The sequence below is a fragment of the Thalia democratica genome, chromosome 7, assembly GCF_965202585.1.
Source record: "Thalia democratica chromosome 7, ktThaDemo2.hap1.1, whole genome shotgun sequence".
In the NCBI taxonomy this organism is placed as follows: Eukaryota; Metazoa; Chordata; class Thaliacea; order Salpida; family Salpidae; genus Thalia; species Thalia democratica.
The window spans coordinates 62,955,998-62,982,861 of NC_139171.1; positions in this window are offsets into that span (position 1 = coordinate 62,955,998).

Sequence of the window (26,864 nt, forward strand, 5' to 3'; positions counted from 1 at the left end):
AATTATTTTTTACAGAACCCAGTTGAAGTGTGTTGATTCGGTAACACACAGAAACATATGTTGTACAATAAAAGAAGATTACTGAACAATTTGTTTTTATTTATAGGATGAATAATAATATAATTACTGTTTTAATTTTAGTTTAGAGTTTTAAAAAAACACTTTTTTTTTTGTAAATACATTTGTATATGTTACAATATTTTTAAAATTTGTTAAAATTAGTTATACAAGACTGTTTAGATAATTACTGCAAAATTTAAGTATCCTTGTCAATGTCCCAATCGTATAACGAAATAAGTACTTATACTTTTGAATCTGATTATTAATTTGCTTTTAAAAATTGTGAAATATTTTCAATTCTGTCTTTTTTATATTGCTATTTAATAGCTCTTATTAAATGCTGATATTTAATTCGTAACATGAAATTGATTACAGTAACTTTTTTTTTGAGAAAAAAAATTCAAATTTTACAAATTCTTTTTTTTACAAACTATTACCTAAAAAACATAACATTAATTAAAATTTTCTAGATCAAGATCCTTATCTTCTCTAGATCAAATCTATCAAATCTTATTATCAACCTTAAATCTTTTAGTATAGTTATAAGTAAAAAAATTACTAATTACTAATGTTAAGCACAAGTTTTAACTTATTATTTTTACTAATAGAAAGTTGTGGATATTTTAATTTAAAATTATTTTAATTTTGTTTAGAATAAAACGTGCCTTTTAATATAAAAATAGTTAAAATAATACTTGCAAATAGTATTTTTGTACTGAAGTTAATTAAATGTCATAACTATTAGCTTTTTACGTGTAAAAGTAATCATATATAGATTAGATATTTTAAATACTTGATAACAAAAAAATTCTTAAGGTTTTTAAATAGGTAAAACTTTTATAAATATTTAAAGTGCTTACGAGATTTAGTAAATAGAGCTAGTAAATGCAGTGAGCATTTCAGTAATATTTAAAATTTTATCGGATTGGAATAGTAAAATTTTATCAACTCTGAAAAGTATATCATTTTTTAACATCTTATTTACGTCATGTATAGTTTATTTCACGAAAAAAGTCGCTGACGTAAAAAAAGGATAAATAGGACCTGTTGCATAAAAAAACCTTTCGGTTATCTAGTCGCACACCACAGATACCTTTTAACGTCTATTACACTGTAACAAATTTCTTTATATAGGTTATACAGATTTATTGAACTAAGAAAGTAAGAAGTCAAATAATTTTCATATTAAGTAGAAACACAATAACTTTGATAGGTTTATTAACTTTATACGAATGTTTTATGTTCGAAAACTATACACCATAAAAAACATTCATAAAATAAATTCTTTACTATTATTTCATGAAATTTCTATTCAGTCAAAACGTTTAATAAGTATAAAAATAAGTTTATAAATTTATGAAACTATTAAAGCTTTTAAATATATATAAAGTTTACAAATGAAAAGTGATATAAAATATTTTAACGGTAGCTAAATTGTTATAAATAAACAGAAAACGTATTTAAATCGGTTAGTTTAAATTTTATTTAAGGAAATTGCTTGTTTTGATGTTAAAGATTATCGTTAAATTTTTTCAATTATTTTTAGTATTAATTAAAAAAACAAGTTTAACACTTAACAAGAATAAAGAGACTGAAAAACGAAATAACTGCTTAACCTTAAACAATAATAGTAATCAGTTGTTTAAGTTAGCTTACTCAAAGTTTATTACCTCATCAAAAAAAAGAAACATCTAGTTCATGCTATGTTTTTTAAAATAAATGTATTTTGACAGCTGAATAATCTGAAATATTTTCAGTAACTTTACATGATTCTTTTGACCATTCATCTTTAACAACATCATAACATAAAACTTTTTGAGTAAAATTTAAAAAGACAAATATTTTACTTCCAAATGAAATGGCTTTCACCCCATATGACCAAAATTCAGGTGTTTTAAGTGTAACAAACACATTGCTAGTTTTGTCAAAAACTTCACAATGTGTGTTGTTATTATCACCACCAAATGCAAACAATTTACTTTTAGTACAAACCAAACTATGCCTACATCTTTTTTCAATCATACTTGGCATTGGTGTCCAAATATTAGCATATACATCATAAAATTCTACGGTGTTTAAATTCAATCCATTGTTATTTCCACCAGAAACTACAATATTTCCTTCAAATTTTGTACAAGCTGAAAGTTCTCTTGGTTCGTTCATTTTTTCAATTTCTATCCATTTCAATATTTTAGCATCAAACTGAAAACAAGATTTTAAATCATCACCAGACATGTAATTGTAACCACCAAAAGTATACATTTTATCCATAAATGTACAAGCACAAAAGTATTTACGTTCATCAGGCAAATCGCAAACATAACTCCAAGTTTTACTAACAGGTGAATATTTTTCAACTGACCTTATACGATTTCTTACAGAACCTAACCCACCAAAAACATACACTTCTCCTTTAAAACAAACTGCTTTAGAAAGATATCGTTTTTCAAACATTGAAGGTGAGTCTTTAAGTTCCTTTAAATTGTTCACATCTAGTACTTTTACTTGATTTAGAGATTTTCGTTTCTCATCATCTATACCACCACAAATATGAATATTGAACATGTTTTGGTTATATTGTCTACCTTTATTATGAATACTAGACGCATTCTGGTAAAATCTATCTCTGTTTTGCATCACACCAAGACAATCTTTTTTTTTTTGGAAATACACGAAGACTCATTTATGAGATATTTTAAACAGTGTACTGATAAAAGATTTAGACGAACTTTCACAAACAACTTTTTTGCAAACTTGCTACGTTCTTCTATGTTGTAACTCAACCATTTATTTGCAGCATTATAAACTTCAACTTCTGAATCAATTTGTAAACTAGAACTTGCAAATATTCTAGAGACAATATTGAAATCTGAATCTAGAAAGATTACTGTTTCAACTATCATACTAAAACAACGTTCTATGTATCTAATAACAGTAAACTATAGATCTGAGAGGTTGAACTTTGAGGCTAGCTGATAAAACAATACTTCATTTTGGATTTGTAGCTTTTCGTTGAAGTTTTCAAGCGCTGTAGTAATCAATTGTTCATTCAATGAGTGTTTAGTTAACTTGATGGCTGATGTTAGTTCACAATGTTCTCGATTCATTTCATCTGAAATATCGATATGAAGTTTCCACAGTGATAGCTCACTTAATTAATAATTTTTACCAAGTTTTTTTTGATGTTATGTAGTTTATGTAATTTTCTGGTAAGATTTAGCAGTTACTAAAAATTTCTTGCATAAAATAACTACAAAAACAAAAAAGACGCTTGTCGTGGTGAACACTCGATAAATTTATTTAAAAAGCGAATGTTGTGGAGTGTTTTGCGCAGATATTTGTGACGTGCTTCTAGTATTAAAAAAACAAACATATTTTTATAAAAAAACAAACTTATTTTTATATAAGGAGTAAACTTCGTTTGAATTAGTATAAAATCAGCGCGTTTTCTTAAAAAAGGCAGTTCTAAAAACCATCCGTCGCTGAACATTATTAAACTGTGGGAATTAACGACGTGGAGAATCTATCACTCAAGATATTAAATCAATAGTTGCTATCGACGCATAAGGGACTAAGAGTTCGGAAATTCACTACAATTTTTGGGCGATAGTTAGTATAAATTCGAGGAAACTGTTAGTCTATTGACTATTGTATTATTTTTCAATCACGTGTTGTAGTTTTTGCATGCACTTATTTCTCTTATAATTTTGTAAATAAATTTCACAACTAAAAAAGAAATATATTTAAGCTTAAACCTACTTTAATTAAAATCATAAATGTCTAAAAATCATAATAAGGATAAGAATAAATATAAACCGTTGTCTTTACAACAAATCACGACTCGCTCGAATAAGAAGAAAATGGATACCAGGGCAGATACAGCAGCTCACAGTGGAGATCACACAGCGTCCGATAATAACCCGGAATCTTCGAAACATACGGTTACAAAAAAATTAACAGAAGAAAATTGCGCAAAGTCTACCTTTAATCCAAATTCTCCCGATTTAGATAATGTTATACGCGAGGGGGAAAATTCTTTTCCGTCAATTAACCCCCAAGAAAGTCAGGGAAATATTAATTTAGCTTCTTGAAACCGCGGCCTAGACGATCTTACGCTAGCACGAGAAATGTACAACCAAAAACTAGCAGCGGTCCAAAAATTAGAAGAGCAGGAAGAACTAGTTAGATTGCGAAACGAAATTAGTAAGTTAGATATTAGATTAGGCTATAATAAGGTAGAACAAATACCAGAGCCTTACGAGCGCGGAATGCCACTAAAACGCGATCATTTTTTTGAAAATTACAAAAATCAAAGTAGTATAAATAATAATTTTAACGATACATTCAGAGCACAAAGATTAAGTAAAAAGATTAAGAGGTTAGACGTTGTAAAAAATCCTCGAGATACGATTAACTACTTTGAAGAAGAACTACATGGTGAAGGTATTGTAAACGATTTAGAAAAATACAATTATTTAATAGGGTTTTGGCCAAGGGTTGACATTTCTGATTACTATAAGATGTCTGAAAGAAGTAAAAAAAATTATAGTTCACTAAAAAACTTTTGTTTAAACCGCGACAACGAATTAACCGAAATTTTAGATAAAATTCCTATCTGGGAAACTAAAACAACTTTTAATCAAATCTACTCGACCGCGACGAAATGGGCGAAATGCCCGGAAGAAGACAGAATAAAGTTTTTTCTAGCGTATTTAATGCCATCCTCAATAAAAAGTAAAATTAAAGAGTATTACGATGCGAAACTGGACGTCTTTAGACGTAAAAGTCAAGCTATATGGAACGCTCATAAGGAAAGCGCATTACAGTCGAATCAAGTGAATTACAATAGATATCACAGACCTGATCATTATACCAAAAAAAATAATTATCAAAGAAGGATGCGTTCTAACCCTCAACAAGAGTCTTATCATTGAAATAGTAATACAAACAACAACCTTGGTCATCAACAACAAAATAGAAACAACTACAACTCGAACCAATCTTTTCAAAATTACCGAGATAATGAAAGGAGAGACTACAATTATTCAAATTCATATTCACGTCGTTTTGCTCAAACGAACAATCAAAATCGACAACAGGGAAACGATTCCCCGTCGTCCCAACAATAAGAGGAAGAGACGATGGGTGCAGAAATAAGCCTCTTAATAGATATCTTAATAACGCTGTTAAAAGAGTTAATATATCCCTTCCTGCAAACCATAACCAACTTACAAATAATAAAATTAACGATATGCGAAACCCTAAATTAAATTATTTTAAAAATTTCACAAACAAACCTGAATTAACTCTAAATAGTCCAAAAAATTCTCTCTCAAATACTAAACTAATAACTAACAATAACCTTAATACTAACAGTTCAAAATGTAATAATATCTGGAACTTCAAAATTAAAAAGGCTTGACCTGTTAATTTTTTTAAACTACTACAAAACTTGTTATTCACAGTAGATAATAATTCTAAAGTTTTATTTTTGGTGGATACCGGATGTGAGATTTCCATCCTTCCCAAAAATCTTACAAATGGCATTAATCACTATTTTAAACCCCAAAGTAAAACAATTAAAGGAATAGGTAACACTCCTATACATCCTATAGGGAGTGTTGATGTTATATTAGAGTTTGGTAATTTAAAAGCTGTTATACATAATTTTTGGGTCACACAAGAATATAGGGATTATGGAATAATTGGGTTAGATTTCTTAAAAACTCATAAACTCTCTATTTCTTTAGAAGAACTGAGGTTGTATCAATACAAAACCAAACGTGTAGTCAAATTATATACAGCTGACGAATTGCCAAAATCGGTAGTAGTTTCTTCGCACAATCTAGAAATAGTTAATAAGGAAATTACTTCAGACTTTCAAAATAAATGTAGGGATCTACTTAATGAACTTCCAGAGCTTACAGAAACACCTGATTATACTCGACCGGTAAAACACGGGCATTCTTTAGAAATCATAGTTGAAAATTTTAATCCTAAATTGGTAAAAGCGCGTAGATGCAATGGTATAAGACGCAAAATGGTTGAACAAACGTTCGATGATCTTATAAATAGGAGAGCAATGTCACGTGGTACGTCAGACATGTGTGCTTCACCCATTACTATTGTTCCAAAGAAAGACAATAGTATTAGAGTGTGTATAGATTATACAGTTCTTAATGCAAACACACGCCCAATGTCTTACCCCTTGCCTAGGATTGATGAACTTGCAGAAATTATACCTGAAGGAACACAGTATTTTTCTTGTCTAGACCTTAAAGAAGCTTACTACTCATTACCTATAAAACCCAGCTCTCAAAAATATGCCGCAATCATTGCTCACCACGGGGTATTCACGCTTTTTTTAAGGCTAAATTTTGAAATTTAAATAATCGTAAATTTTCCTTATTATCCACATTTTTTAGTTAAAGTTTTAAAATTTTGTTATAATGTTTTGTAATCCGTTAATGGTTTATTAAATGTATATAATGTAAAGTTAGAAATGGTAATACTTCAGCAAATCTAAATCGTACATCACACATCTTAATAAAAATAATTATACTTGATAATAATAACAAATGTTATTATTACTTTTATAAATATTTTTATAAGCAAATATAAAGGCATAATTACACAGTACTAACTGCTTTAACTACAAGTTTTATATACTTTTTAAATTAGATATATAAAACGTGTTACTATGAGGCTTGAAACTGTGTGAAGTAATTTTAATCATAATGATTAGCACCAGATATTTTAAATCGTTTAGATAAAACAAGCATTGAATAGATGTTAGATATTTACCGCAATTTGAACTTTATTTTAAAACTAAATGTTTATTAATTAAACAACAAAAACATAGAAACAATAATTAAAAGCTAATCTGCAACAGTTTGTTGTATTGTAGCAATCGATTTTGTAAAAACATAAATCCTGTATCCTAACATTTATATTTTACTTTCCATTAAGTTCTAAAAAAGATTAACAATTAAACATAATAATTTTTCACTTTTAAGTTATTATTAGAACACTATGTACACAAAAGTATTGTTGCATACACAAAACATTGACTTACCCAACTTATTAGAAACACGAGAAATATGCACATTTTTACTTTTGAAATTAACTTCAGAAACTTGCTTGCAAAATTTTACAAAACTTTTATATTCATCGGCATCAGTAAAGTTCAAAACTTCTTCAATTTTCGCAACTTCACTATTCTTCACATCATTTCTGCTAGAATTGATTTTTGAAGACATGACTTTGTTATTTTTGTTCTCAAGTATATTTATACAACTACTCTAAAAGTAAATGAACATTTTTTAAATCATCTAAATTAACTTTTTAAAACTTATGTGCATTTTAATTATCAAAGCATTGGTAACTAACTGATTTATCAAGATAAATACATTCAAATTAAAATTTAAAATACTTTTAATGTCTAGTCTACTACTAAAAGTATTCAGGGTGTAGGGTTATAATGCAACTAAACTAGCATTAGAAAAATAAATAAATTTAAACTTAACATAGAACTAAGTTATATTCACAACTACTTATAAACCCTCGGCATGACTTTTAATGGTTTTATTTTACATTAAAGATCATATCAAATACTAGAAAAACATATGTAAACATCATACAACATAAAATACTTTAAAGGTTGTCAAAACTTCTACACAAGAATTAAACTTAACAGGAACACATTTAAGAATATGAATTTAAGTACTTTGAATTTAAATAAAAAGCACTTATACAGTAGTAAAGAGTATCTAATAAAAAACTTTACAATAAACAACGTATCTCTTGCATTTAGGTATATGTTAAAATTGGAACTTGCTTACGAAAAACTTGCTTTCTAGTTGACTGATTTTACAATAATTGATGTCCAACTAAATGGAACAGCAGTGAAACTGACATTTATTTTCACTACTTCTTCTTGCAGTTTTTGAAGAGTACCTGATCTTAATCTTTTTATTTATTTTGGCACGCAGAATAGAAAGAAAAAGTACAATTTTTCAAATATCTATTAATTAACAGCAGAAAAAAAATACAGTTAAAAAAATACAAAAATTAGACTTGTCTTAAAACTAAATAAAGAGGAAATGTTTAAGTAGATAGCTTTGAGAAAAGAAAGCAACTATTTCAATTCATAGTTTCAAAGCTCTAAAGAAAAAAATAATACAAAAAATTCTTTAAAAACCTTTTTTGGAAATATTAAATTTGCAAAGATATTTAATTATTAGACATTACAGTTATTTGTCTTAACTAAAAAATATTGCTTAACTATTAAATGTTAAGAGCTGATTTTAATTAGTTTTACATACCTAGACAATACAATAACACCTACATAATGCAAACATTTTTTTCAACTGAAGATAACATTCGTACTACCTTTTAAAAAAAAAAGAAAAAATAGCACATATAAGAGTTTAATTTGGTCACAAATATATTACCATTGTTCTTCAATAAAAACGGTAAGTTAAATTTAAAAAATAATAACTGAATAAATAACATAAAATAGTCTTTTAGTTCTAAAAAACTTTTTATTTGTTATAATCAAAAATATTCTAATGTGTTTAAACTTCAAATTATACTAAACATGTTCTATAGAGATTGCAGCCTGTAAAAGACAGAAAATAAGAAAAAACACATAAACAAAATCACTCAAATGTCATGCCCATACAAACCTTTATGAAACAACTTCCTAAAAATTTTTAGCATTTTACTGGTCTTTGCTGTCTCAGTTGTTAACAAATATAGCCTTTTTCTATTACGCTCCTTAAATTTAAGGCCTTTGCTGTCTAGTTATTAATAATTATAGCTTTTTATATTATTCTGATAAGGTTTAAGAGTCATACATTAATATTAACAAGATTTACTGTGAATTAAAATTAGTCACCACTTTTTGTAAGTTATTTGTACTAATACTTTGTCAGATCTATTACAACAATGTTGACTAAATGTTTTCAGTTCTATTGTGACTTTAATTTTGTAAGTTTTGTTGAAAATTTAGCGGACTTCTATTTTGTCAGTTCTATTTTGACTTACACTGGGACTCTAGCCTTTATGAAATATCTAGTTTAAATTTTTTTACTACTTTTTTGTGACTTAAGAACTTAAATAGTGTCAATACCATTTGTAGCTTACTTTGACTTCAACTTTGTCATCAACTAATTGTGACTTATTGAGACTTAAGTTGTGTCTTTGTACGTTAGTGGCTTTTTTATAACTTTAGTATTGGTACTTACTTTCTGTGATTTAAAAAACTTGAATTGTGTCGTTATCCTTTGTGTTTTACTTTTTAATCTTCTTTTGGAACTTTTATCAATATGATCCCTTATTATATAGTAGATTTAAAACCCCTTAACTCTTTCTAGTTATAGTTAAACTGAAATGCATGGTGCTTTGGTTTTGTTCTGAAACATTAATCCAAACTTAAATGGTAAAACTTCTTTAGGTCTACTGTAATAAACAACTCAGTATGGAATAAAAATGACAAAAATTAGTAAAAACTGATAAATACTGCCTTAAAATCAAAAGTTAATGTGTAAAGTATTTTTGTAATTTACTATATTGTCTAATTTGAACATATTTTAATTATAAAAATGTTGGTTACTTACTACTTTTTACTATAACAATACCAGTTTATTTGTTGAATGCTTTTAAACTAAAATAAAAAATATTTTCAATGCCTAGTCTATTACTAATAAGATTCAGGATGTTGGGTTATAGTGAAACTAAGACTAAAACAGTAATTAAATTTAAAAAGCTTAATTGAATAACAATTCAAAATTTAAAGTTTTCTAGGCATGACTTTTAGTGGCATATACTTTACATTGTACAACATATCAAATACTAAAGAGTATTTAAAAACATCATACTTTATAGAACACTTTAAATTTTGTTATTAGTTTTATACAAAAATTTAAATCTTAAAGGATTATACTTTAAGTATGTACAATAAAGTACTCGAAATTTAAATCAAAAAATCATTTATACAGTAATAAACATTACTTAATAAAAAAAATTACAACTATACAATGTAAATAATAATTAAGTCTTATTCTGAAACTACATCTTGCAGACCTTTATTAGAATATATCCTGCAATCATACTACAGCTGGTTTATATAGCTATGTATCAAAAATGTAATTTGTAATAAATATATTTTTTTGGTTGTTTGATTATATAATGAATGAAGCTCAACTAAATAAAACACCAATGTAACTTTTATTACAATGGTTGCTACTTTTTTGAATCAAAAAAAAACTGTGCTGAGTCATCCTGATTTTTTTTTTTAAGTTTATAAGAAAAAAGTAGAACTTCTTTAAAAATCAAGTTTTTTATTAAAAGTTTATAAAATGAAAAAATATTAAAACTAAATCTTTCAAATTTTAAATACTAGCCCAAAAAACCAAGTCTAACTGAATTTTAATAAGCTAACAATGCATAATTTTAAAAATAAATTTACAATATTGAGTTTAAAACTATAAACTTATATATCAATTGCATCTAATATTAAAATAAAATACTGACTATTAACAGTTGAAGGGTTTCTTTTGGTTAATAAGCTTTCATAAGTTTAAATTAAATATAGCATTAAATACCATTTATTGGAGGCAAATCACATCTGTTATTAAGGTGTGTAAATTAGTAATAATTTTAATTTCTTTATCACACTTTTTTAAAATTACTTATTTAGGATATTGCTTGTATTCAAAGGTTTTGTAAATCACATACTTGAAAAAATTGTTAAAAACAAAATTTTAGTCAATTATACATAAAAGCAGTTAAAAACTTGAAGATCTGTTAAGTCAAACTCCAAACAAATTTACTCAATTATTGTTTAGTTGCAAAAATACAGGAATAAAATAATAACAAGATAAAAATTTAGAAGCTATAATTAACTTTAAATAAACTTTTTTTAATTTCTTGTTTATTTTTAATCTTACAGGGTCAAGTTATTATTTGCCTACTTATTTTCTAAAATGCCTAGATCATCTGAAAATAAAAAAAAAACTTCAACCTTTTTCAAATTAAAAAAATGCATAACAGTATATATTGCTTAAACTAAAAGTAATTTAAAGGCCTAACTTTTCAAAAAATTTATTTAATTTGAACAAAAAACTAAAAAATCTTAAAATGAATATCATACCATTGTACAAATTAAAAACAGATTTACAGTACTGAAGATTAACTAAAAACTTTTATTTTAATAATAACTATTATAATATCTTGTAAACTTTTACTTATATTAAATTATTTCATATATATATATATATATATATATAGTTTAATATCTCATACTTAAGTTTTCTATTAAAAATAAAACATTTAATTACAAATAAAATTATTTTAAAACTTCAAAAAAAAACTGATGGTTCAAACTTCAAAATTAGGAAACTCAACTTTTGTTCTGCTGCTGAAATACAGAAAAAAATATTTAAGTGAAAGTTTACACGTCTCTATATGAATAATTTTGACAAAAACTTTTTTTCGTAATTTTTATATTATTTTTAGAATGGTAAAGTTTTTACCAGTTTTTATTATTATAAAATACATTTTTGATAAATAAAAAAACATTAGAAGTTTTCCATTTCTAACACAATATATTTATTAAAAAAAAATAATGTAATTACTACGTTTGATTTATAAAATTCTTTTTTTTCTTCGACACTAAAACTATTAAGTTGAAGTAAAAATATAAAGTTCAGATCACCCAAGTTAAATTCATAGTCAACTTTAAGCTAAGTATAAAGTAAACAATTGAACTGAAATTTCATTAAAAAACACTTTCAAACTTTTTTATTCTACGGTTTTTTATATAAATATATTTTTACGTAAAAGTTATTTACTTGAATATGGACTTAAAAGGTATGAAAATATTAAAAGAGTTTGAGAGTTGTTGAATATTTTCAAAGTGACATATCCTGTTTTAGATAAGTTCTTAACTATGAGGTGGTTAAGAGGCTCTATAAAATTCTTTATTGTTTAAGAACTAGAACAACAAATTTTAACGTAGCTACTCTAGATCAGGATTGTCAGAATTCCTAAAATGAAAAGCTCTGAACACTCAAAAAAAGTTATTAGTCTTAATTTAAAATTTCATGCTCGAGTTATTATGTTGCGGTTTTCTATTAGAAATCTGTTAACTAAGAGTAAGATCACATAACTTTCGAGTATATTATGATTGAATAATTTAAAAAATATATGTGAAAAATGCTTACATAAGTTTATATAAGAAGTAATATTTTGTTAGAGCTATTTTAATGCAACATAGCATTTCTCTTTATAAAAAGCCAATAAACTTATATTTAAAGTACCATTTACAAAGATGTAAATAGCTATATTGAAATTTATTTTTGTAAATAGTTTAAAACTTTTATTTTATAATAAGTTTTTGTTTATAAAATAACTTTTTATTTTAGTTTACTTTTTGGTAAGAACTTGTATTAGTCGCTCTTAAAATGATTATGTATTTTAACCTACCTGTAGTAAAATGAAAAAAAAAAATTTTAACTAATAATTTATAACTTAATTTAAGTTTTTTTATTAGGATTACGTTTCACTGGTAAAAACAGGCAAAACTACAAAAATAAATAAAATGAATAAAAAAAATATATATCATAAATATAATTGACTATTATTGTTTTTGACCATTATTCACAAAATTAATATTTGTCGCGTATTCGATGATTAAAGTTAAAATAATAAATTACAAATGTGAGATATTTAAAAAAAAAGTTTTTTAATAAGTTCTTATGCTTTAAATCGAAGTTTTAACCAAATATTACTATTTTGGCTTTAAACATTTAAGAACTATTTTCAGAGACATTTAAATTATTAGAATACAACCATCTCTGAAAATAGTTCTTAAATGTTTAAAGCCAAAATAGTCATATGTATTGTAAAAAACAGTACTATACTATTTAATCTTTAAAGATTTTAGTATAAATATAATTTTATACATTACTTATACTTTAATTGCTGGCTTTGGTTTTCTTAAACCTCATTCTAGTTGATAAGTTTTTAAAATTAATTCTAAGCTAGACTTTTTGCTTTCTGACTTTGAAAATTTATTTTTTTCAAAGTTATCTATTATTCTCTATGTAGTTAGTTTTTGCGTTATAACAAAAAAAAATACTAAGGGATTCATCCTTTGTTAACTGTATATATTTAAGTTTTTTAAATTTGTCCATTATATTTATTTTCATAAATTTCGGATAGGCTACGGCTAGATTTATTTTCAATCTGACTAATATTTTTAGTACACGAAATTGCAAATATTTTGATATCCAGACATATATTTTCTTTTGAGCCAGGGTTGGATTTCTCTCATGCAAGTTAAAACTATTTTTAAATACAATCTCACTAAGGGTGTCATTTTTTTTTGCAAAACTTTAAGTAGTTTTAATAGTTTTATTGAATCTGCAGGTGCTTTTATGACTAGGATTAAAGTGTACTTTAATGATTTTATTTCACTTTAGGTCTTACTTATTCAATTATAACAGTAATAGTTTTTGGAATTTAGGATTGATTTTATTTAAACTTTCTCAGCTTTAAATTTTCTCTTTTTCTTTTCGAAAACTTTGATTAGCCAGGCTAGTTCGACGTAAGTAATGCTGGTTTGTCACACAATCAGGATAATTTTAGTTACATTATGTAAATATAAAGATAATTTGGTATATTCCAAGCAAGTAAAGACTAACTTAGAATTAACAAATCACTTATAACAACTCCAGTTGAGGTTTTTTAAAAAAAAACTTCATCATACTTTCAAATATTTTTTAAATTTCAGTCAATCATTTTTTAGAAAATTTCAAATTTTTTAAAATTTAGGTTTATTATTTGTTGTTTTTAAATTAACTTTGTTTCAAATCTTATTTATAAAAACATATTTAAAAAAAAAAATTTCTTTTAAGGATTATAACTAAGGATGACTAAAGACGGTTTAAAGTAATTTAAGATAGTATTATTGACTTTAAAAGTAACAACCCTGCTAATGCTTTTTATGGCTGCTCAGACTGATTTTTTTTTTGGTTTTAAAAACGGCTATAAATTATACTCACTATAAATCATCATTAAAATATTTTAATTTAACTTTAACTGCCAATTAAGAATCTCAGTTTTTGTTCTATTTAAATTAATATTTTACTTTAAAAAAGGCCTTTCTGTTAATATACAGTTCTAAGATTTATTATGAGTCAGGGTTGCTTTTTATTCATGCTAGTTGAAACTTTTCTTCAAAATACAATTTGACTGAGTATGTCTTTTTTTCAAACTAAAACTAGTTTTGATATCATTGTTAAATCTCCATATGCTTTTATGACTTAGATTTATAAAGTTTTTTTTATTATTTCAGGCTTTACTTATCTTATTATGATAACGATAGTTTTTAGCATTTAAAAAATAAAAAATATATAAAAAACTAACTTAAAAATTTTAGATTTTTTATACTTCTTATTTTTTTTAAACTTTGTCTGTACATAATTTTTAAAATATGGAAAAAAATATTCCCTAACCGTTTTAAGTAATTATCTCAAAAATCGTAGGAGAAAATAAGTTTTTAGTAAAATAGTTTTTTTTTTCCTTTTTTTAAGTTACACCGATATACAGCAAATTTTTCAAAATTAATTTGCTTCAGCAGGCATAAAGCTAGAAAGCTTTTTTTTTTGCTGTCTACTTATATGATTTCCCAACGTCAAAATTTTACTAAGCGAAATTCAAAGGTCGGGCGACAGATGCACTCTGGTATGCACAGATTTTGATTAATTTGACGACCACTGACTTAAGTTATAAAAGCAGCTAAAATATTTTTTATAAAAAGCTGCTGTATAAATTAGTCTGTGTATAGAATTTTAGTTGATATGGAATTAGGAACTCCATACTAGATTTTGAAAAATTAGTTTTATTAATTATAATTATTTATTTGATTACTAATTTTAATTTATTTCGAATTGAATTTCCACACACTTATAAATAGTTGTAGTAAAATGATCGATTGTTCAGTTTCAATCATAAAAAGTTAGATTTGAACTATGGTAGTGTGTTAATAAGAAAAATAGAAACTTTTTATTCATTCTTATGTATTACGTTAAATAAGTATACAAAGTTCTTTTAGTTTTGTACTTCGAATATGTTTATATAATAAAATATTAAGCATTACAGTATTTATTTGCTAGATACAAAAAATTAAGTTAATGGAACAAATATAAATAAATATTTATTTATTAATTGTTTTTTAAAGTTAGCTATACTTAAAAAAATTGATAAAATATTTTATGTCGTACCTTATATTATGAAGCTAGAAGTCATGTTTGTCTAAGCTAATTTTTTCAAGTACACATATCAATATATCAAGAAGTTATATACGAGAATTAATAACTATATTTTAAACTGTTTTCATGCATATTGTATAAATCTTTATTTATTGAAAATTGACATTTTTTTTAGACTATTAAAATTAAATATGAAAAGAATTGCAGTTAAACTACATGACGTTAACTCAACTGAAAACATTCAGAATAAGTTAGAATTAAAGAAAATAAAACTTAAAGAAATATCACTACCATTAAACAGTTGTGTGAATTTTCTAAAGTTTTGCAAGAAAACTGCAAAGAAAAAAATTCAAGGTTTCAATAAATCTGGTAAGTAAGGATTAAAATAATTATTTTTAAAACTTGCACTTTTCTTATACCACTAAGTTAAATTATTTGTAATTTAATTAATTAACGTAGTAAAAACATTTAGTCAGTAAATGTACCTTATCAGTAAAAAACAACTTGAAATTAGTTTAAAATTACATTAATTACATACACAACTTATTTGCGTTATTAAAAGAAATAATACTTTTTGTTGTTTTACCGATAAACTTAAAATCTTAAACAAATAGTTCAAAAACATACTGTATGAAATAATTATTGATAAACTTTAAACTTTACAATAAAAACTATTTTAAAACAAATGAGTTAACAACTTAAACTAAATTTATTTTATGTAGATTGAAGGCTGATACTCTTTAATTACAACTATTAAATTGAGTTAATTATTTTTGTAAAAGTACTACCGAACCCAAAAAAATATGGATCCGGTCGTATCCGATTCAGTATCTTATCTAATAAAAAATTAGCATCTAGCCAGATCAAGATCCTTGTTTTACTTAATATTTAGATCAGGCCGTATTCTGTTAGACTTTTTAACTTTAAACGATTTAAAATCCTTTTATTGCTCTTTATCATTTTAATCATATACTCCAAATTAATTAGTGTAAGTTACATATGGTTTTCGATTATTTTCGTAGTGTCTAGTGTAAGTTTTAAAACTAGCTCAAGTACGCCTAAGACTTTTTTTTTGCTCTTCATCATGAATGCAGAACATATAGTACATAAATTTTGTAAAATGTCTTTTACCTTTCTTCTGAAGAAAAAGATAATGAAGTAAATTTAGTGACCCACTAGAAACATAACATTAGGATTCAGGCGGATCCATTTAGTATTTTTCAAATAGGATCCTGTCGGATCCGCACAATTTTTCTTGTAAACTTCTAGCCTATCCGAAAACATTTGCTGATAAACATCCGGCCGAACACGAATTCAAATATTAGTATCCGGCAATCATAAATTTTTGTTTGAAAATCACAAATAAAGTCTTCGTAGATGTTAAATAGAAAGTAAAATACAAATTTGAATTTGTATGTAACTTAAATGAAAATTATTTCAGGTAAAATGAAGAACGATTATTCAGAAGTTATGATGATAGTTAAATTAAGTTCATTGTTTTTAGAAGAGCAAAATATGATTAAAGTATGCGATGTTATTAATAAGAAATTAAAAACTCATAATGCTGCAACTTATTATCAGTTTTCTGGGTTGTTCTTCTTACTAAGTCTTCATAAAACAATATTTAATTATATAGAAAGTTGTTTTGTTATGGTAGTTGAAACTAAAAACTTTTTAGAGTTAGAAAAATCTTTTGTCTTAAAAATATTTGCAACTTCTAGTTTAGAATATGACTCAGAAGTTGAAGTTTATAATGCTGCAAACAAATGGTTAAATCATAACATACACGAACGCAGCAAATTTGCAAAACAGTTGTTATTAAAAATTCGTCTTAATCTTTTATCAGAACAAGTAGTAGAATATCTCCAAAATGAGTCTTCATGTATTTCTAAAAGCAATGAATGTGTTGAAATATTGAATAACAGAGATAGTCAGAATGTGTCTAGTTATTTTAATAAAATAAGACAATGTAACAAAAAAATGTTCAATATTCTTATTTGTGGAGGTTATTGTAGAAAACAAAGCAAATATGTAAACCAAGTAAAAGAGATATATGCAAATAATTTAGAAGAACTCCAGGGACCTTCTATAATGTTAGAAAAACGATATTATTCAAAAGCAGTTTGTTTTAAAGGAGAAGTGTATGCATTTGGTGGATTTAGTCCTGTGCAAAATCCTTTTAAGTCGGTTGAAAAATATTCACCTGTTAATAAAACTTGGAGTTATGTTTGTGATTTACCTGATGAACGTCAATACTTTTGTGCTTGTTCATTTATGGATAAAGTTTATGTTTTTGGTGGACATAATTTACCGAACTGTTATTTAAAAACTTGCCTTCAATTTGATGTTAAAACATTGAAATGGAACGAAGTTGCAGAAATGAACGGAGCAAAATCACGTGCAGCTTGTGAAATATTTGAAGGTAATGTTCTAGTTTCTGGTGGATATAAAAATAGACTATTGAACACAGTAGAATCATATAATGTTTTTACTGATACTTGGACACTAATGCCAAGTATGATTGAAAGAAGACGTGATCATAGTTTACTTTGTCTTAAAAGCAAACTGTTTGCAATTGGTGGTGGTGCGGATTTAAACACAGATTGTGAAGTTTTTGATAAAATTAGCAATATGTTTGTAACACTTAAATCGCCTGATTTTGTTTCATTTGACGTCAAATCTATTTTAGTTGGAAGTAAAATATTTGTCTTTCAAAATTTTACAAAAGTTGTATTATGTTATGATGTTGATAAAGGTGAATGGTCAGAAAATATGTGTAAAACTACTGAAAATATTTCAGGTTATTTAACTGTAAGGGTGCCTTTATATTAATGTTACAATTTTTACCAAGTGGTTATTTTTATAGCGATTAGTGATAATTCAGTTTTCATCTAAAATTTAGGAGTGTAAGTTAGTACTATTATAGAAGTTATTATTATTTGTTCTTTATAATTTATTTATAAAATTAACGTTTTTAGTATATTTAGGCTTTTCAGATGTATAATTTATTTTTCTTTGTAAGTATCAAAAGAAATTAAAACTTGCTAAAAATATTTTTGTTTAGTCAAAATTAACAAGGGGTTTTAGAAGTACACGCTAATTTTTTTAACACATTTCATATTATACGTTTTAAATGATATATATTGTTGAAAATATTTTTGTTTATAATTGTTTTTATGATTTTGTATGAAAATATGTTTAACTTATACTGAAATAGACATGCTTAGTTTAAAAATTTTTTTGAACTAAAATCTAGTTGTTTTATAAACATCATCATATGTCTATAACTTTTGTTCAAACATTTTCTTATAAAGTTGTAACTTTTACTATCTAAATACGATTACGTTTTTTAAATGCTTATAATGTAAACAGATACTAAACGTTTTTATTATTTAAGTTTACTCTACTGTTATATTACTGTTGTTATTTTCTTGTCATATAATTTAAAATAAACCACTGCTTCCTTTATTTTTTTGTTTTGTTATAATAATATGTGGCTGTTTTAAACAGTAACCAAAGTAAAAGGTTATTTTAGATTATAACCAAAATTATCTAGTACATATAAAATGTAAGATTTAATATACGATTTAATTCGCATAAAAACAGCTATTAATTATGATAAGCAATAAATGTCAGTACAACAATTATAATTGAATATAAATTAATTTGTATATATAAAACTTGTTTGCTCTTACTTAGCAGTAAAAAATTCATTAAGTTGTAGCTTTTATAATCAGTGAATGTATAAGTTGTTAGTAAACACATTATATTACTATTAGCATTTGTGTAGTCTATATTCATACTGACTTACTGAAAACTTATATAAAATTGTAAAAGAAAATGGATAATGTTTTAAATTTGTTTTAAAACCAAGTAAAATTGTAAACTATTAATTATTACCTCTAACGTTTGTAACGAAGTTAATATGATATAACTTTGTTTTTATTTATCAGTAAAAATGCAAATAAATTAATAATATACCATAAGTTATTGTAATTAAAGTATTTAAAATTACTAAATGTCATAACTTGAAATATAATAAACTTTAATAGTTTACTTTCTTCTAAATTCGTTTTTTTTTAAATACACAGTAGAAAAAAGCGATCATCCCCTTCCAAATTAATAAAAGTCTACTGTGCGTTTTTTTTTTTTTGTAATATACTATAAATTGATGCACGTAGTTGTGCACACTAGCAATCACTGTGTCAAACCACTTGTAAAAAATGCAATTATAGTGAACTATATTTTAGAGCAGGGTTTCTCAAAGTGGGCGATACAGCATCCCTGGGGGCGATTTTAATAGGATGGGGCGAATTTTAGTGAATGGGCGAAAGGTGGGGGGGGGCCATTTTATAAGTTTGGGCAGTCATAAAACTTTTACTTACTATCTCGTTATTCTAGCATTTTCAGCTTGCCATTAAATATCTAACCCTTAGGTAAAACTTTAACAAAAAACTTATTTTGTTTACGTTAAGTATAGATTTCATTCTGAACATGTAGATAAAAATCTAGAGATTTTTAATAAGCGTCAAGATAATAAAACAAAACATTGTAAAATCACAAACATGTTTAAGAAATCTGCACAAAGTATTGAAGATGTACAATTAGCTTCTTATTATCTGTCTCTCATAGTTGCCTCACACCATTGGGAAAAAAGGTTATTCCTGTATTAAAAACAGTTCTGAAAAAAGTCATTCATTATAAAAATACCAGTAATGTTTTACGTTCCATTCTTTTAAGCCACGGGTCGGCAGCCTTTTGTTAATCGCGGGCCAATTTGCATTGAAAAATAACTCGCGGGCCGCACTATTTAGAAAAAAGCCTCCGAGGGCCGCACTTATTTTAGATAAATGTTATAATAACTATGAAAATTCTGTTTTTAACCAAAATTATGATAAAATAAGCAATAATAAAGCACTAGTAAAGAGTATTTATTGAATTAAGAGGTTAACTCTAAGTTTTTATTACAAAACTTTTTATTTTTATCATTTTAAAAAAGTATTTATTCAGCTAAAAAGATACTCGCGGGCCGTAGATTTTTGACTTAAGGACCGCAACTGGACCGCGGGCCGCAGTTTGCCGACCCCTGCTTTAAGCAATAACGCTGTGATAAGACATATAAATTAAATGTCAGAATGTGTTGGACAAAAGTCAGTTCGAATAATGTGCAATAATTTTTTTTGATGCAGGTTGACGAGTCCACTTTGCCGGAAAATAAATGTGTTTTTCTTGTTTGTGTTCGTTTAATAGTTGATAAAACAACATACGAAGAATTAGCGTTCTCCCAACTAATAGAAACGCATAGCACAGGAAGGTTTGTGTTTGAAAAACTAAAAACTATTTTGAAGTAAATACCTTCAAAACATCTTACACGAATTGCAACAAATGATGCTCCGTCTATGAAAGGAAAGTATCGTGAATTAATCACATATTACAAAGAGTTAAACCTTGATATATTTATTATTCATTGCGATATAAATCGCCAACATCTAGTTGCAAAAAATCTCAGCGTCCGTTTAAATAACTCAATAAACTTTGTGATAAAAGCTGTTCACAAAATAAAAAGGCATGCTTAAGAAAGTCGTCTGTTTAAACAGCTTTGCAATGACAATGATGATGTTTTTGATACTGTCTACAAAGGAAATGGTTATCAAAGGAAACTATTTAAAAAGTGTGTGGTTGTTTCTAATTCAGTTATTGATTTTTTTCTGAAAAGGATAAGGTATTGGCAGAAAATCTTGTTTTAAGAATAATAGACATTGCTTACATGTCAGACTTATATGGTAAGATCAACAATCTGAACAAAACTTTACAAGGTAAAAACTTGAATTTTGTAAAAGTCAAAAGTAAGATAACCAGTTTCAGAAACCAACTTGAACTTTATGGAAAAAAATTCAAAAGTAATCATATTTCACAGTTTGTAAGTTTAAAAACTTAAAACTTCAAATAAGTGAACGTCAAGTAAAAGTATTTTCATCTCATCTGGAACAGCTTAAATGTGATATTGATAAACGGTTTACCGAAGTTTTTTTTAATTAAACGTCCCGAAGTGAATTATGGGTTAATTCCAAGTAGATATTATTGAAGTAAACGTTGACTTAAGGAAATTTTCTCAGGCTTACAAACTGACCTTTTACTTAGAGTAATTTTTTTCAAAAAAAACATATAAAAGCTTTTGGACTCAACAAAAACTAAGGCAAAAGTATCCAATCATTTGGGAGGAAGTTAGATTGCTGTTTATAGCGTTTCCTTCTAATAACTGTGTTGTTGAGAAAGCTTTCAGTTCAGTTATCAACATCTTGAGCAAAAAATATAATCTCGATATTTGTAAGGGAGGTGACATAAGGCTTTATTTTATTAATTTAGAACCAGATATATAAAAACTTGCAAGCAGTCATGAAGCTCATCCTTCACATTAGACTTCAGTTGCAGACATTATTTTCTGTACGGTCTTCAGTTTGAGTTGATTTTTTAAAAGATATCTTATTTAAGCTGGTTTGTATTGTATTTAAGCAGGCTTTTTATAATAACAATTTTATTAAATAATTTGTTCTTTAACAGGTTTGCTTAATGCCTAATGAATATAAATTACGGTAGACTTACTCATGAGTTCGCACTTTTTACCAAAGAAAAAGTGCAAATTTATACTTATGAAACTTAAATAAATAAAGTATATAACTAACTAAGTATTAACAAAATAAAAATTATTATACCTAATAGCTTATTTAGATCAATCTTTATAATGACTGTTTATTTTATGCTTTAGTAAATTTTACGTTTATTCATAGCATATTGCATTATAGCATATTGAAATTTGCCATTTTGCAAAAAAAAAAAGCATTATCAACAAAAACATCGGCGAAAGTCTGCTAAACTTGTGGTCTGATGATCGAATTGGCATGATCAACCCTATAATTTTTAACAATTTGTAAAAATGCATTATTTGAGTTCGCACTTTTTGATTTTTTTCAAAGTGCAAATTCAAGCAGAAGTCTACTGTAATTATTGAGTGTTGTATACTGTATTTATATTGTATTTTAAAGTTATAAATAGTTATATTTTGACTTAGTTATCTTTGTAGTTTATATTTGTCGTTTTACATTACACTATAAGTTTTTATAGCATAGTGAATAAAATACTTGTTTAGATAATATTTATTTGATATTTTTATTACTTGTTTAGTCTGTACAAGTAATAAAAATTGTAAACCATTAAAGTTTTTAATTCAAAAAAGATTTTTTCACTTTAAAAGAGTATAGGTGTCTATTTGAATTGATTTTAACTATTTTACTAAAAAGATTCTTAAAATCAGTTTTTTTTTCGAACTTGATTTATTATTGTTAAAAAACGGTATATTAACGAATTTTTGATTATTAGTATAATTTTTTTTAGTTTAGTCTTAATTCGAAATATTTTGACAATTAAAATGCGTTGTTTATTTTAATATTTCAACCCTTTTAAGCATTTAATTTTTCACTATTTTCCTCTGTTAAATTATTGTAGGTTGATAGCTAAAAAACAAAATCATTTTTGAACAGAATTAAGTAAGCCATCGGAAAGACTGGTACAGTTACAAAATAAAATTTGAATCTAATAAAAACTATTTTAATTGATTACTTTCTGTTTACAAAACTAACTGTAAAACCTTTAGTTTTTTTTTTAATTTAAATAAAGAAGATAAAATATTGTTAAGATCAAGGTTAAGTTTTTTAAATGTTATTCCAAGTCAAAAACTGTTTCATGGTATTCTACTACGAAGCATATAGATTTAAAAAAAAACTAATTTTACAATTAACTTGCTTATAATATCTTTTAGCATTGAAATTAATAATTTTTCTGCATTAACAGAAGCTATTGATAAAATCATTATTTATGTGAGATAATCAACCAGTCGGACAAATTTCTTAAACAAGATCAGCAATGATGTTTTAATAATTATTTCCTTATGTGTAAAATAAGCTGTTCATTCTATTGTAGTCTTTTAATCTATGGTAAAGTAACTTTAGAATATGCTTACTTATATAAGTATACTGTGCGACTTCAATAAGTTACTTAGCATTCCCCTCTAAATGTCCGAAATTCGTTTTATTAGAGATTATTATAATATCAGGTTTCAGTTAAGATTTTAGATGGGTAACGTACGGTCCAGATCTAGTCAAGTTTCGCCACGCTAAGTAACTTGAAAACTACTTGTGCAAAACTAATAAATTTTAGAGTTTTCATGTTCAATACTTTTTGAAATACGCATTCAATTTGGTTTCCAGTTAACAATAGTACTTACTAGACCACAATAACAGTAATTCAATTTGTTAAAATTTTGCTCGAGTTTTTTAATTTTCTTATATGCTTGTTTTAAATTACGCAGCCCGCGAGTACATTTTATTTAACAAGTTGACACTAAAATGATTTTTAGTAAAATGACTTGCTGACTACAAAATTTGTCCACAACTAACCTAAAGGTTTTATTAGTTTCAAAACAATTCATATTTAAACAGAATTGATTACAGATTACAAATAGCTTTTTTAAAATTTAAGTATTTGATACAGTTTACTGGGCATATAAGATAATAACAGTAATTTATTTTTTCAGGCCTTGTAAATTACTTTGAACAGAGCCCAAAAAAGCGTGCATAAGAAGTCCTAGAGTAAATTACTTTTCGAATACAACTTTTTTGGATCAAAATTGTGACTTAAAAACAACAAAAGGGTTTAGTAAACGAGTTTGGGAAACCCTGTTTTAGAGCTTCCTTAAAAGAACCTGTTTTAGAGCTTCCTAAAAAGAACATATTTATAACCATTTCCAGACATTCTTAAACACTTTTTGCAATGAACTCCAGCCTGTTATTTAAAGTTACGCATATTGTATGCAATAAATAACATTAAAATATAATTTTTCAAATTCTAAAAAAAAAATATTATTATCATACGTTCGTACGTTTTTGTTAACTAATTAATACGAAACACCCTTATGTCATTAAAGATATATCTTAATCATAAATGTATTGATAAAAAACATGATTTTAGTCACAGCGAAATCGAAAAGAATTCTGATTATAGTAGACATTAAACAAAACCGAAAAAATAACCATGAAAATTTTATATCTCAGGGTTTTGAAACTAATTAACACAAACGCCCTTTCTCAGAAATTTAATGAACGGTTTTCCCTACTCATTGCAATTACCAGATCATCAATGTATGTTTTTAATTTCCCGCGAAATATACCTAGTATCCCCATTTGGCTAGTCATGACCACCTTTTAGCCCCTTTTGCAGTCAATCGCCTACTGACTTACTAGGATGGCCATAGAAGGGGTTATATTAACCATATTGGAAAACTATATTCTAGCAACATGTTTTTTTAGTTTCCTCAAAAAACAAATACTTGTTTTAAAATAGTTTGAACTGAAGATCTTTATGTAAACATTTTTAAAATAAATAATATGACTTAGTGAAACATTGATTTGAGGGACTTGAAGTTGCGTTATAGCACATGTTGTAATGTTTGATCAAGAAATAAACCAAATAGATGTTGTCTACACAAACAGTACTGATCAACATAAACACTAAATAAATGCAAGTATTAAACAAGCATTCAGTTTTACGATAGAAAAAATAAAGCTACTACACGCCAGTTTCAACATTGATCGACAATTTAGTTATTATTTTTTTTTGTCTAATACAAAAATTCATTTTCAGGTTTTAGTTTAGCAACTACAATACTTTCATAAGTTTCTTGTTTGTATTTTTCAATTAATTTTTGTTTATTGCTTAATATAAAGCATTTTGTTCAAACAAGTTACACCTGCTTATAGCTACCTTCTTAAAATATCTATTTTTAGTATATGCATTGATTCTTTTAGAGATTTAAGTAATTTATACATCAGAATTTTAAAGTTTATTTATATTTTTTCAGTTATTTTTTTAAATAGAGTAAACATTCCATACACCTGTGCCTAGTTTTTAATTAGTATTTTGAGTAGCTCCTGTATTATTAAGATTAGTATTAGAAAGTAAATTTTAAATATTAAGTTATCTTAAATATATCAAGATTTTATTTTGTTAAACGTTATAAGTCAAAATATGATATTGCCTGCAGTGAGCCCAAAGCGTAAACACCCTAAAGCAGCGGTTCTTAACTTTTTTCATTTTTTACACCCTTTTAGAAAATTGTTAACCCTTTTTGAATAGTAATTACCAGGATTACCCCCAACATACAAAACAGCGTTTAATTTAAAAAAAATAGACTTTAAAATCTTTAAACTTAATAAATCTAAAAATAGTTAAAATTTAAAATGTTATTTATTTTTTTCAATACAGTTAAATAATAAATTATAGTTTAAAAATCAATTATAATAAATACATTGTAATAAAGAAAAATCACCCCCTAAATTAGGGAGTTTACCCCTAAGGATAAATTTACCCCAGTTTAAGAATCGCTACCCTAAAGTATTATTTCGCTTGCAGGCCCATTGAAAACAACAAGGTCTGGTTAACAATCTGCCCACAGAAAATCAGCCGAACCAAACTGAACCTTTGGATGTTGGGTCACCAACATCCCCTGGTTTCAGGTTTGATAAAAGTAAATTTTTCTCGCTAATTTTTATGTTAATTTGTCATATATGAAGATCGTAGTGCAAGAGAGTATAGTTATCCCACAGGTTTAAAAATTGTTTTACTATAAAAACTATTCTACTCAAACAAATAGTTTATAATAAAATATATCTCGCAAACATTAAACAGTTATTTTTTTCTTCAAAATAGTTCACAACTATTAGTTGTTACCTAAATAATAAATGTTTAAAAAAGTACTGGCATACGACAATGATAACTCTATCATAAAACTCTGTTACGTTAATTAGCTGTTTTAGAAAAGAAAATGATAAAAAAACCTAAAACACAATGGTTTTTTTTTATAATGAAAAATATTAACTTTGCAGTTTTCAAACGTTTTAAGCACAATACGTCTTAATGTACTAATAAATAATTCTTAACTTAACTGTTCACAAAATAAAATTATACCCCAACAACTTCGTTACAAATGTTGATCGTGATAAACTATAATTTATAAATTATTTGATTCTAAAATATATCTAACACTTAATACCTAACCCACTGCTTCGATTCATATACAAGCTTTAATTTAGTCAGTATAATAACAAATTACGAAAGTTTTAAATACTTATGTTAGGTGTTTAATCGCGACTTTTTAAGTTTCACTTACTATAACAACTATAAAAGTTATAATTATTGAGAATCAGAACTATCCTACTATTAATGAGAGCAAATAAGTAATTTCAACTTTAAATTAATAAATTGTTTCATCTAATATTATTATACTGACTTTATATAGTTGTCGTAACTATTAGCCTTAGATAAAGAAAATTAATTATACATTAAAGCTAAATACTTATACTAGACAACGATAAATTCCTTAAGCATTAGAATTGTTGTTTACTTTATTAATATTTAGGATTGCCATAGATTGTATCAAATAATACACAAAAATATAGTGAGCATTGGTTTGCT